At 51.6% G+C, this 13,581-nt stretch overlaps 1 long non-coding RNA gene across 1 annotated transcript in view; it reads left to right on the top strand.

Annotated features, from left to right (window-relative positions):
- Positions 1-4,322: 4,322 nt before the first annotated feature.
- Positions 4,323-13,581, top strand: part of LOC142476720 (uncharacterized) — a 43,392-nt gene continuing 34,133 nt past the window's right edge. The window contains exon 1 of the long non-coding RNA XR_012791937.1: positions 4,323-4,806. This is a non-coding gene — a long non-coding RNA (uncharacterized LOC142476720). The remainder of the gene's footprint in view (positions 4,807-13,581) is intronic.

Genomic DNA, 13,581 nt, shown 5'->3' with positions numbered 1-13,581 from the left:
CTCTGTCCCTGGGCAGTGTGGCAGTGCTTGTCTCTCTGTCCCTGGGCAGTGTGGCAGTGCTTGTTTCTCTGTCCCTGTGCAGTGTGGCAGTGCTTGTCTCTCTGTCCCTGGGCAGTGCGGCAGTGCTTGTCTCTCTGTCCCTGGGCAGTGCGGAAGTGCTTGTTTCTCTGTCCCTGTGCAGTGCGGCAGTGCTTGTTTCTCTGTCCCTGTGCAGTGCGGCAGTGCTTGTCTCTCTGTCCCTGGGCAGTGCGGCAGTGCTTGTCTCTCTGTCCCTGGGCAGTGCGGCAGTGCTTGTTTCTCTGTCCCTGGGCAGTGCGGCGGTGCTTGTTTCTCTGTCCCTAGGCAGTGCGGCAGTGCGTGTTTCTCTGTCCCTGGGCAGTGCTTGTCTCTCTGTCCCTGGGCAGTGCGGCAGTGCTTGTTTCTCTGTCCCTGGGCAGTGCGGCGGTGCTTGTTTCTCTGTCCCTGGGCAGTGTGGCAGTGCATGTTTCTCTGTCCCTGGGCAGTGCTTGTTTCTCTGTCCCTGTGCAGTGCGGCAGTGCGTGTTTCTCTGTCCCTGTGCAGTGCTTGTCTCTCTGTCCCTGTGCAGTGCGGCAGTGCGTGTTTCTCTGTCCCTGGGCAGTGCGTGTCTCTGTCCCTGTGCAGTGCGGCAGTGCTTGTTTCTCTGTCCCTGTGCAGTGCGGCAGTGCGTGTTTCTCTGTCCTTGGGCAGTGCGGCAGTGCTTGTTTCTCTGTCCCTGGGCAGTGCGGCGGTGCTTGTTTCTCTGTCCCTGTGCAGTGCGGCAGTGCGTGTTTCTCTGTCCCTGTGCAGTGTGCCGGTGCTTGTCTCTCTGTCCCTGTGCAGTGTGGCAGTGCGTGTTTCTCTGTCCCTGTGCAGTGTGGCAGTGCGTGTCTCTCTGTCCCTGTGCAGTGTGGCAGTGCGTGTCTCTCTGTCCCTGTGCAGTGTGGCAGTGCGTGTTTCTCTGTCCCTGTGCAGTGTGCCGGTGGTTTTCTCTCTGTCCCTGTGCAGTGTGGCAGTGCTTGTTTCTCTGTCCCTGTGCAGTGTGGCAGTGCTTGTTTCTCTGTCCCTGTGCAGTGCGGCAGTGCTTGTTTCTCTGTCCCTGTGCAGTGCGGCAGTGCTTGTTTCTCTGTCCCTGTGCAGTGCGGCAGTGCTTGTTTCTCTGTCCCTGTGCAGTGCGGCAGTGCGTGTTTCTCTGTCCCTGTGCAGTGCGGCAGTGCTTGTTTCTCTGTCCTTGTGCAGTGTGGCAGTGCTCGTTTCTCTGTCCCTGTGCAGTGCGGCAGTGCTTGTTTCTCTGTCCTTGTGCAGTGCGGCAGTGCTTGTTTCTCTGTCCCTGTGCAGTGCGGCGGTGCTTGTTTCTCTGTCCCTGTGCAGTGTGGCAGTGCTTGTTTCTCTGTCCCTGGGCAGTGCGGCAGTGCTTGTTTCTCTGTCCTTGGGCAGTGTGCCGGTGCGTGTCTCTCTGTCCCTGGGCAGTGCTTGTTTCTCTGTCCCTGGGCAGTGCGGCAGTGCTGGTCTCTCAGTCCCTGTGCAGTGTGGCAGTACGTGTTTCTCTGTCCCTGGGCAGTGCTTGTTTCTCTGTCACTGGGCAGTGCGGCAGTGCTTGTTTCTCTGTCCCTGTGCAGTGCGGCAGTGCGTGTTTCTCTGTCCCTGGGCAGTGCGGCAGTGCGTGTTTCTCTGTCCCTGTGCAGTGCAGCAGTGCTTGTCTCTCTGTCCCTGTGCAGTGTGGCAGTGCTTGTTTCTCAGTCCCTGTGCAGTGTGGCAGTGCTTGTTTCTCAGTCCCTGTGCAGTGTGGCAGTGCTAGTTTCTCTGTCCCTGTGCAGTGCGGTAGTGCTCGTTTCTCTGTCCCTGTGCAGTGTGGCAGTGATTGTTTCTCTGTCCCTGTGCAGTGCGGCAGTGCGTGTTTCTCTGTCCCTGTGCAGTGTGGCAGTGCTTGTTTCTCTGTCCCTGTGCAGTGCGGCTGTGCGTGTTTCTCTGTCCCTGTGCAGTGTGGCAGTGCGTGTCTCTCTGTCACTGTGCTGTGTGGCAGTGCTTGTCTCTTTGTCCCTGTACAGTGTGGCAGTGCTGGTCTCTTTGTCCCTGTGCAGTGTGGCAGTGCGTGTTTCTCTGTCCCTGTGCAGTGTGGCAGTGCTTGTTTCTCTGTCCCTGTGCAGTGCGGCAGTGCGTGTTTCTCTGTCCCTGTGCAGTGTGGCAGTGCGTGTTTCTCTGTCCCTGTGCAGTGTGGCAGTGCGTGTCTCTCTGTCCCTGTGCAGTGTGGCAGTGCGTGTCTCTCTGTCCCTGTGCAGTGTGGCAGTGCGTGTTTCTCTGTCCCTGTGCAGTGTGGCAGTGCGTGTTTCTCTGTCCCTGTGCAGTGTGGCAGTGCGTGTTTCTCTGTCCCTGTACAGTGTGGCAGTGCTGGTCACTTTGTCCCTGTGCAGTGTGGCAGTGCGTGTTTCTCTGTCCCTGTGCAGTGTGGCAGTGCGTGTTTCTCTGTCCCTGTACAGTGTGGCAGTGCTGGTCACTTTGTCCCTGTACAGTGTGGCAGTGCGTGTTTCTCTGTCCCTGTGCAGTGTGGCAGTGCGTGTTTCTCTGTCCCTGTACAGTGTGGCAGTGCTGGTCACTTTGTCCCTGTGCAGTGTGGCAGTGCGTGTTTCTCTGTCCCTGTGCAGTGTGGCAGTGCGTGTTTCTCTGTCCCTGTACAGTGTGGCAGTGCTGGTCACTTTGTCCCTGTACAGTGTGGCAGTGCGTGTTTCTCTGTCCCTGTGCAGTGTGGCAGTGCGTGTTTCTCTGTCCCTGTACAGTGTGGCAGTGCGTATTTCTCTGTCCCTGTGCAGTGTGGCAGTGCGTGTTTCTCTGTCCCTGTACAGTGTGGCAGTGCTGGTCACTTTGTCCCTGTGCAGTGTGGCAGTGCGTGTTTCTCTGTCCCTGTGCAGTGTGGCAGTGCGTGTTTCTCTGTCCCTGTACAGTGTGGCAGTGCTGGTCACTTTGTCCCTGTGCAGTGTGGCAGTGCGTGTTTCTCTGTCCCTGTGCAGTGTGGCAGTGCGTGTTTCTCTGTCCCTGTGCAGTGTGGCAGTGCGTGTTTCGCTGTCTCCTTGTGTCGCCCGGGCCGGTATTTCTTGTTTTTCAGCTGTGAGCCACGTACAGTGTAACTATTTCACGGCCTCAGTGGAACAATAGAAGCACTGAGTCCCGTGAGTGTGTGCACGTGAGCACTTAGTACACGGATCTGTCCTGTATGCGTGTTTAAGAGGGGAATAACCCATGCTACATATGTTATTATTATCATTTTATTTATAAAGTGCCAACATACTCCTCAGCGTGGTACAATAGGGGTGCAAGGGTGATGTATATTACAGAAACAGAATGACATACAGATAGGGACAAGCAGATACAGGAGGTAATTAGGGTCCTGATCCAGAGAGCTTGCAATCTAGAGGGGGTAAGGGGCAATGTATGAACAAAAGGTAAAGTGGCTGCTCATTGTGGGACCGAGTATATATCGGTATGGAGACGTCTTGTAAGCGGGAGTGAGGGTAATAAGGCAGGAGGGGAGGTGGATGTCGTTGGCAGAACGGAGGGGGTGTTTAGGGATATATTTGGGGGTGAGGGCTGAGATGTAAGTGGGGCAGCATTGCTGAGAGCTCTGTGAGTCACAGCTAGGGTTTTACATTGCTACAGGAGTCTGGGAAGCCAGTGTGGGGAGAGGCACGGTGGCGCAGCAGGAGTGCAGCGGTGAGTGAGGTAGAGGAGTCTGGGAAGCCAGTGTGGGGAGAGGCACGGTGGCGCAGCAGGAGTGCAGCGGTGAGTGAGGTAGAGGAGTCTGGGAAGCCAGTGTGGGGAGTGGAGCGGTGAGTGAGGTAGAGGAGTCTGGGAAGCCAGTGTGGGGAGTGGAGCGGTGAGTGAGGTAGAGGAGTCTGGGAAGCCAGTGTGGGGAGTGGAGCGGTGAGTGAGGTAGAGGAGTCTGGGAAGCCAGTGTGGGGAGTGGAGCGGTGAGTGAGGTAGAGGAGTCTGGGAAGCCAGTGTGGGGAGTGGAGCGGTGAGTGAGGTAGAGGAGTCTGGGGAGCCAGTGTGGGGAGTGGAGCGGTGAGTGAGGTAGAGGAGTCTGGGAAGCCAGTGTGGGGAGTGGAGCGGTGAGTGAGGTAGAGGAGTCTGGGAAGCCAGTGTGGGGAGTGGAGCGGTGAGTGAGGTAGAGGAATCTGGGAAGCCAGTGTGGGGAGTTGCACGGTGGTGCTGCCGGAGTGCAGCGGTGAGGGAGGTAGAGGAGTCTGGGAAGCCAGTGTGGGGAGTTGCACGGTGGCGCTGCCGGAGTGCAGCGGTGAGGGAGGTAGAGGAGTCTGGGAAGCCAGTGTGAGGAGTTGCATGGTGGCGCAGCGGTGAGGGAGGTAGAGGAGTCTGACGGCAGCATTTAGGATGGATTGGAGATGAGAGAGGCGGGCACGGGGAATGTCAGACAGGGGAAGGTTGCAGTAGTCGAGGTGGGACAGGATAAGTGAGTGAATTAAGATTTTAGTTGGGTTATAAGTGAGAAATGGGCACAGCCTATCGCTATTTTGGAGGTGGCGAGGGCAGGACTTTGTGATGGAGTGAATGTGAGGAATTAAGGAAGGCAGAGTCACAGATGACCCCTAGGCAGCGGACTTGTGGTGTTGATGAGATTGTGGTATATTAGAGTTAGTAACCTCTCTTCTTGTTGCACGTTATCGGTGTAGTAACCCGTCCGTTATGTTATGAGAACCTAATAAGCCGTCTGTCTCTGTCTTGCAGTATATCGGCAGCCTGGATGTCCCACGTCCTAACAGCAGAGTAGAGATTGTTGCAGCCATGAGAAGGATACGGGTATGTGTGATTCCTGCAGATAAAGCCTTGCTTGTGTCCGTTCCTTGCCTTCCAGGCGTGATGTGGGCTGATTAAAGACTTGTCACCCAATAAGTCCTGAGGGAGCAGAGCGCATGCATTGTGCGCAGGACAGCGTGTGCCTGTACCGTGTGTAGTGTGTGCGTATTCTATGTGAAGCATTGAACGGGTTCAACTTATACAACATGTCTATAACACGTAATATTTTATACCTAGTCCTCAGGAGGCACAGAGACCCCACACAGAGTGTAATTGTCCCAGACAGGAATTGAACTCGGAATCTTCTACCAACACTCCAATGTCTGGGTCACTCTTCCCCATCGCATCTTAGGCTGTGCGGGCCGTAGGTTAGGGCTCAGATCCCCTCTGAGCCGGTCCCTCCGTAGGAGGTGTGACTCCTTTGAAAAAGTTGAGGGCAGGTGGAAAAGGAGGTGGTCTGCAGAGGGGCAAGGTGGGCGCAGAGCTGGGAGAAGAATGCCAGCCAAGGGAAGGGTCTGCAGAGCTATGGGGAGGCTCGGGCGCAAAGCTGACGGGAAGGGGGCCGGTGTCATGGGAGAGGGGGCTTGGCCCGGTATTTAAGGGGTTGCACCACATATGGCCACCCCCTGACCTCACTTGGGAGGGAAGGGGTTAACTGTACTGCGGTCCAGTAATGTGTTTTTACCCTGCTTCAGCACCCAAATGTGTATTCCCTGTAACAATGTATTTTTCCCATTCCAGTGTCTGCACCAACAGATACACTGGGATCTATGCGGGAGGGAAAGGGTTAATGTTAATTCTGTGTTTATGGCCCTTTGTCCCTTTTTCCGCCTTTGCAGGCTCCATTTTGCAGTTTCTCCATAGGTCGCCATTGGGGCTCAATACAATCCTATGGAGATTCCGGCGATTTGGGCCCGTTTCCGTAGAAGACCTGCAGGTGGCGCTCGAGAGGAGGAGCGGCGGTTCCCCATTGAAAGTAAATGGAGTAATGCATTTCAATGGGGATTCCTGGAAGCCGACCTCCGGAGACGAGCTGGCAGCCTGCCAGACCGCAAGAGCGGCAACATTGTCAAAAAAGAGCTTTGATCGCGCAATTGACGTGGGAACTAGGGCCTCGGTCAAGTTCACGGCCAATTGGCGTGGGAACTTTTGTTCTAGGGCACCCAGAAATAAAATTCCTTTTGCCCCTAGATGTTAGGAACCCCCTCACTTGACCCCAACAGGGTCCGACAATTAATGGCGACGAGAAAGGATCGCGCCGGCCAGGAGGGTCCTACCATTGACCGTAATGGCGGAGAAAGCCGCGTGGCTATCAAAGACTAAGTGTGAAACAGGGTAAACTGAAAACCCATAACTCTGGTTCCGTGGGGACCCGAGAGTTGGGAGTTGGCAAGGATGTAGTCACTGCTCCGGCATGACTGCATGGCAATTTCCAGCCCTCTCCCCTCAACCGAACGAAGTAGAGTTACCTGTTAAAAAGTGTGTTTGTCCCATGTACTTCAATGGTAGCGGAGGTCCCATTGAATCCTATGGCGGCGCCGGCCCATGCATTTCCTATGGAGGCGCCAGCCCTATTGATTTTAATGGAGGGAAGCCGCGTGGAAAAAACGGCTAAGTCAGAATGAGCAGAAACCTGGAACCCATAACTCTGGTTCTGTTCAACCTAGACGGATGAGATTCTGTCACCATGTAGTCCTAGTTCCGGCAGGATTGCATGGCAAATAGCGACCCTCTCGGGGTAACATAACGGAGTCAGGGTAATGGTAAAGTTTAGGTTTCTGCCATTGACTTGCATGGCAGAAAAAAGCTACTTTTGTAATGGGCTTTTAAAATGTATTTTTGTATCTCCGGTTCTGGGGGTCGTGGAAGGCTGATATTTGGCCACTATGGCAAGGGTCCTCTGGCATGAGGACCTGGCAAATTTCAGCCCGCTCAGACCCACAGAACGGATTATTTTAATATGTGTAGATATAAAAGAATGTATTGTATTTTGGGTCTGGTATGAAAGCCCAGAGCCCATATGGTATGTTAATGCTCAGGGGGGAGACAAGTGGTCTACAATAAACCCCCTGATCAAAGGATCCCCTACCCTGCTTGTGTATGCTACAACAAAAAAGAGTAGGACGTGGGTACTTGGGATAAGTGTTGTGTTTCACACCTTGGAACAAAGGGTTTTCCTGTCCCAAGCAGACTTTCAGACGCCGGGCTTGTGGGAGGGGGGCTAGGGAAATAAGCCCCTGATTAGAATAATGTCCACCCAGTGGGCAGGTATTACTTTGCCTCTCAAGTGAGGTGACAAGGAGGGATTGGGTGCAGATAATTGTCCTCCAATGACTTGCACTAAATGCCAGGGTATAGGAGTGACACTCCATATAAACGAGTGTAAGCTCTATACTCAGTGTCTTTCGTGATGTCTTCATTTGAACCTGTATTGCTGAATGAATTGCCAATCCTGTACCTGATTGCTTCATTGTCCAACCCTTAAGTAAGTGTCCATTGCTTGTCTGTTATTTGTATCATCTTGTGTGTTCTCCTTCTTTAAGGAATAAACTATATTTATTATATCTAAGTCGTGTTCCATTCAACCCAGATATTTTGGTGTATATTATACCCTGTCACTAGCTACCGTGACAGCCGGGGAAGGGTTTATTGAGGTGAGTGGTTTTGGGGCCGGCAGGGAAGGGGGCTTCACGCCTAACTTGTTCTAATTCTCACATTTTTACGTTCTTGTCTGACTGCCAACTCCCAACGCTACGGCCAACCTGTACAGAGCCAATGGGTGGACCTAAAACAAACTACAAGTAGCATCCGGGACAGCTGGGAGGGGGGAGATGGGTACCGCCCTGACAAGGGTTGATTTTATTCAGTTGTTCATGGGCCAAGTTAAATTGGGGTCAGTGTGTCGCCCCCAGGGTGTGAACAGATCCATGACGGGCGTGGCGAATTGGTCACTCACAGGGAAAGGTCGAAGTGATCACCGCGTGTGCAACATTTGATCACGCCCGATGTATTTTATCTCTAATTCCTTGGTAAGGTCACTGATATATGGGTAATTGGCGTACATAACGATTAGTGCCTAATAATAAACCATAAAGGGATGACAAATAACGAACACTTGGGATTCTCATACAGCCAGGCCCGCACAACGCTTTTTAATCCTCTTGTCTTTGATGTATTACTCTTGAGTATCGTTAGTATTATTATAGCAGTTACTCTACATGAATGAGTTTCCTGATGCAAAGCACTCAGTCTCATTTTGGGTGCTCAAACATGGTCTGGACCCAGTGTCACAAGGAGCGGATTTGGGCCCGGAAGACATGATTTCCCACTTCAAAGGCCAGCACCAAGCTGTAAGCACTTGAACGCTTCTCTTACATACCCACAAGTGGTGTTTTTATTTGCTGTACGAGGGAGGGTTTTTGTCACTTATTTTTTTTTTCAACTTCAAATGTATTGATTTTTTGTCCACAAGGCATAACATTGTCATGCATGTTGTCACAGGAATTCGCTTACATAAATGCCATGTCTATGCCTTATGTCACACAAACACATACAATGTAAAACTCACCATGGGTGGAAAAGGGAGGGGGGGGGGGGAGAGGGAGTCGGAGGCGAAATCTTGCCAGCTTCTTTTGGTCCTGGTTCCTGGCAGCACTCTGCGTTTTGTCCTTTGCCATCCGGGTGAGTCCCTCTCAGCTTCTTTATGAGGTTTAGACCGGACCTACCATCCCAGTCCCTTACTTATGGCATCCGATCCAAGGTGAACTCCCTTATTCCTATCAGAGCCAGACGGAGGCATTGCTCACCTCATGGATGTCCGTCCGGGCCAACCAAGGCAGCCATACACTTTGGAAATTTGGGCCAGAGTCGTTAACTAAACTCGTCAACGTCTCCATCTGGCAGACAAACCAAATTCTGTTCCGAATCTTTTCAGTGGGTGGAATTATGTTTTGGTTCCACAATGCTGCGTTCTCGCACCTCATAGCGGTTGAAAAATGAGCAATTAATTTTTTTCTGGATAGCTCCTGTGCTGGTTTGTTTAGCAAGAACAGCCAGGGGTCATCTGCATTTCGAGGTCCAAAATCCTCTGTAGCCAAATTCTAATTTCTTCCCATAAGGGGGTGTCATGGGAGAGGGGGTTTGGCCCGGTATTAAAGGGGTTGCACCCTATTTGGCCACCCCCTGCTCTCACCTGGGAGGCGAGGGGTTAACTGGAATGATGTCCAGTACTGTAGTTATGCCCCTGCTTCAGCACCAACTGTGTATCCCCCTGTGAATATGTATTTTTCCCATTCCAGTGTCTGCACCAACACTCACCCTGGGATCCGTTCGGGAGGAGAAGGGTTAATAGTTAGGAAGTGATTATAGCCCTTTGTTCCGTTTTCCTGCCTTTGGAGGCTCCATTTTGCAGTTCCCCCATAGGCTGCCATGGCAGCTCCATACAATCCTATTGGGATTCCGGCGATTTGGGCCCATTCTCAGAGAAGACCTGTAGGTGGCGCCCGAGAGGAGGAGCGGCGGTTCCCCATTGTAAGTCAATGGGGCCATTCATTTCAATGGGGATTCCTCGACGCCGACTTCCAGGAACGGGTTGGCAGCCATCCAAACCGCAGACCGCAGAAGCGGATACAATATCTAAAAAAGAGCTTTTGATCACACTAGTTCAGGTTCAAACACCATTGGCGTGGGAAACTTAGGTTCTAGGGCACCCAGGAATAAAATTCTTTTTGCCCCTAGACCCTAGGAACTCCCACACTCGACCACCACCGAGTCCGAGAATTACAGACCCCCGTAAAGGGTCGCGCTCGCCACGAGGGTCGTGCCATTGACTCTAATGGTAGCGGAGGTCCCATTGAATCCTATGGCGGTGCCGGCCCATGCATTTCCTTACACCTTGATAAAGGGCGCACGGCCCGAAACGCGTAGGTGAGCGTTTTCTGGGTGATCCAGGGGGGATGTTTGATCCCTTCATTCAATAAAAGGATTTTTTTTGCTACCAATAGCCTCCTCCACCACTTGCAGGCAGTGCACTGCCTTTGTTCACCCATGTACTTCCCCTGCTTGGTGGATGGCACGCTGCTCAGGATACCTGATGGGACTGCTCCTCTGACGGAATTGGAACCAAAAGTGAGTGTTCTCTTACATACTATAACTATGTTACTATGGGACAATCTCTGTACTGCTCATTGTGCTGGCTAGCACTAGGTACTCGTCCCTTGCCTATTAGGGTATGTTATTATGGTTGGGACAATCTCTGTACTGGTCATTGTGCTGGCTAGCACTAGGTACTCGTCCCTTGCCTATTAGGGTATGTTATTATGGTTGGGACAATCTCTGTACTGGTCATTGTGCTGGCTAGCACTAGGTACTCGTCCCTTGCCTATTAGGGTATGTTATTATGGTTGGGACAATCTCTGTACTGGTCATTGTGCTGGCTAGCACTAGGTACTCGTCCCTTGCCTATTAGGGTATGTTATTATTGCTCACCGTCATATTGGAGTGTTCCCAACGGAAGAATTATTATTCAGTATTGGGACTCATATATTCTGATGCACCGGTTACCCACATTTTGTTACAATTATACCCCCTATCAGCTTTACATTGCAAAGCCAGTATAACCATACTTACACTGAGGAGACCCACATTGTAGAAACTGCTGTCTGTGAGTAGGTTACTGGCTCTGCACTTCTGTAACCCAGGCTGTGCTGAAAAGCTGTGTAATGCGGCGGGCAGAAGCTCATAGGGTCCCAGGTTACAGTGGATTAGAAACAAAAGGTGACACTGTGAGTGCTCATCTGCATGTCATTACCCAGAATTCCTGGCTACAGTGGCAGCACTGCATGCTAAGAGATAATGGGGAAGGGCAGGGGTTTCTTCTCTTGGAGCAGCTGGCCTTCTCCCATGGCAGGGCTTGGTATCTTCACACCCCGCGGCCTGGCCCAGGGCAGCACGGAGAGGGTTAATGAAAGAGCACAGTGTTATACATCAGGGGAGAGAATGAAACGGGGATAAAAGGCTTCGTACAGAGCGGCCACACGGTCACGTGCAATGCAGGAGGGGCCGGGGCCACGGGGGGCAGGGCAAAGGGGCCACGGGAGACGGGAGATATCGCCCCAGCTACATATTTCCTTCTTATCAGTGATAGTGCGGGGGTAAAACCAGTAAAAAAATCGGTCTAAGGGAAATTCCCATGTGACAAGAAGCAAAAAGTGACACACTGAGTGCTCATCAGCATGTCATTACCCAGAATCCCTGGCTGCAGTGGAAGCAGTGTGTGCTAAGAGATAAAGGGGAAGGGCAGGGTGGCAGACCTGGCTGAGACGTGTGAATGTGGGCACACATGGGATTCTTATTTGCTGTATGAATAAAAGTAGACAGATTTTGAGGGTCTCGGGGTTTGCTTCTTGGTCGGTTTTGTTAATGGTTAACCCCACGAGTGCCTGTGATTTTTTGCCCCCGCGCGGAGGCTGGTACGCGGGCTGTTTCCTGGGACCTGGCAGCTGTCCTGCGGTTTGGGGGATTACAATAATGTGCTTTTAATATCAGGCTTTTTATTTGCAAATGGGGCGTGTAAACCGATTTAATACGCAAGCCTTTAAAAGCTCTTCTTTTATGTGATGGTTCCTAATGGCAACGGCAGGCGGACCCTGAAAGCGGTAATAATGTGTGTTACTGTGCGTCCTTTCTTGTGGGGGCTACGAGACGGGGGAGCCCAGATTGTGGTTATTCAATGGTTAGCTCCTTTGTTCAGGTTTTGGGAAGGTTACATGCTTACATGCTTGCGTGGTTACATGCTTGCGTGGTTGCATGCTTGCGTGGTTACATGCTTGCGTGGTTACATGCTTGCGTGGTTACGTGCTTGCGTGGTTGCGTGGTTGCATGCTTGCGTGGTTACGTGCTTGCGTGGTTACATGCTTGCGTGGTTGCGTGGTTGCATGCTTGCGTGGTTACATGCTTGCGTGGTTACATGCTTGCGTGGTTACGTGCTTGCGTGGTTGCGTGGTTGCATGCTTGCATGCTTGCGTGGTTACATGCTTGCGTGGTTGCATGCTTGCGTGGTTACATGCTTGCGTGGTTACATGCTTGCGTGGTTGCATGCTTGCGTGGTTACATGCTTGCGTGGTTACATGCTTGCGTGGTTACATGCTTGCGTGGTTACTGATAACGTTACATAGTAGATGAGGTTGAAAAAAAGACGTCCATTGAGTTCACCCTGTGCTAAATTTAAACAGCAAACACTTTATCCTATATCCGTACTTACAGTATATTAATCCAGAGGAAGCAAACACAAACCCCAGTGACACTTAGAGTGTAAGCTCTTCAGGGCAGGGACTCAGTTTCCTATTGTTTTATGCCTGGAGCGCTTATTCCCATTTGTGTTATATTATTATGTCACATGTATTGTGAAGTGCTATGTACCTGGGTGGACATACATACATACATACATACGTACATACATACATACATACAATACATACCATACATACATACACACATACACACATACATACACACATACATACATACATAATCCAATGATCGCTCATAAGGGAAAACATTCATTCCTTCCTGACCCCAGTAATAATAATCAGATTACTCCCTGGATCAACATCCTTCCCATGTTTACTTATTTGGTATATCCCTGTATACCTTTCCCATCTAAAAAGATGCCCAACCATTTTTTTTTAACAAATCTATTGTATCTGCCATCACAGTCTCCCTGGGTAATGAATCCCACACTGTAACTGCCCTTGCTTTAAATAACCCTTTCCTTTGTTGCTGGTGAAATTTCCTTTCCTCCAAGCTCCTTTTGAAAGCTCCTTGTACTGTCCCCAAATATATTTGTATGTAGCTGTCAGACATTAATTAAATAAGTTATCGTGGTTAAAAGAAAGTGACAAAAACCCTCCACCGCACAGTAAGTAAAAATACCACGTTGTCATTACCCAGAATCCCTGGGTGCAGTGGAAGCAATGCATGCTAAGAGATAATGGGGAAGGGCAGGGTGGCAGGCCTGTCTGAGACGTGTGAATGTGCGCACACGTGGGGGTTTTGAAGTGAAACTTCTTAGCTGGCACCCACCAAAATCTCATAGGGAAAAAAGTCATGGGGACGAAAATTGTACCGGAAGTAAAGCAGTGCTCATCAATGTCTGCACGAGCGCATTGCGCGGATAGCACATAAGTAGAAGCGGCCATCGGCAGTCCATGCGCAGAGACGGCCAGCACAGAGCGCACACGCAGAGACGGCCGGCACAGAGCGCACACGCAGAGACGGCCGGAACAGAGCGCACGTGCAGAAGCATCAGTCCACACCACCGCATGCGCAGAGGTGGCCAGCACAGCCAGCGCATGCGCAGAGGTGGCCAGCACAGCCAGCGCATGCGCAGAGGTGGCCAGCACAGCCAGCGCATGCGCAGAGGCGCCTGTCACAGCCAATGCATGCGCAGAGTTGCCCAATGCCACATGCGCAGAGACGGCCAACATCACAATAACCCATGCGCAGATACCTTAAATAACGCTCGTTCGTGCACAAAACCACACAGGCTCCCGTATCGGACGTACCCACGCCACCTTTCACCCTCTTCACGTGACTACAGCACTCCCTCATGGCGCACTGAACACTCAGGACAAACAGGACAAGATTGCGGCTCATTAGCACAGTTTGCATTCTAGCACATTCCATGGTGCCACAGAGCTGTGCCGGCACTTCCTGCTCCGACACGATCTCTCTTCACTTTGTGCTCCTCAATTATCCTAGGGCTGAAATTCAAACGCT

This window comes from Ascaphus truei, unplaced genomic scaffold (genome assembly GCF_040206685.1).
Source record: "Ascaphus truei isolate aAscTru1 unplaced genomic scaffold, aAscTru1.hap1 HAP1_SCAFFOLD_1655, whole genome shotgun sequence".
In the NCBI taxonomy this organism is placed as follows: domain Eukaryota; kingdom Metazoa; phylum Chordata; class Amphibia; order Anura; family Ascaphidae; genus Ascaphus; species Ascaphus truei.
The sequence above is the reverse complement of the archived record's forward strand: the minus strand, read 5'-3'. Positions and strand labels throughout refer to the sequence as shown.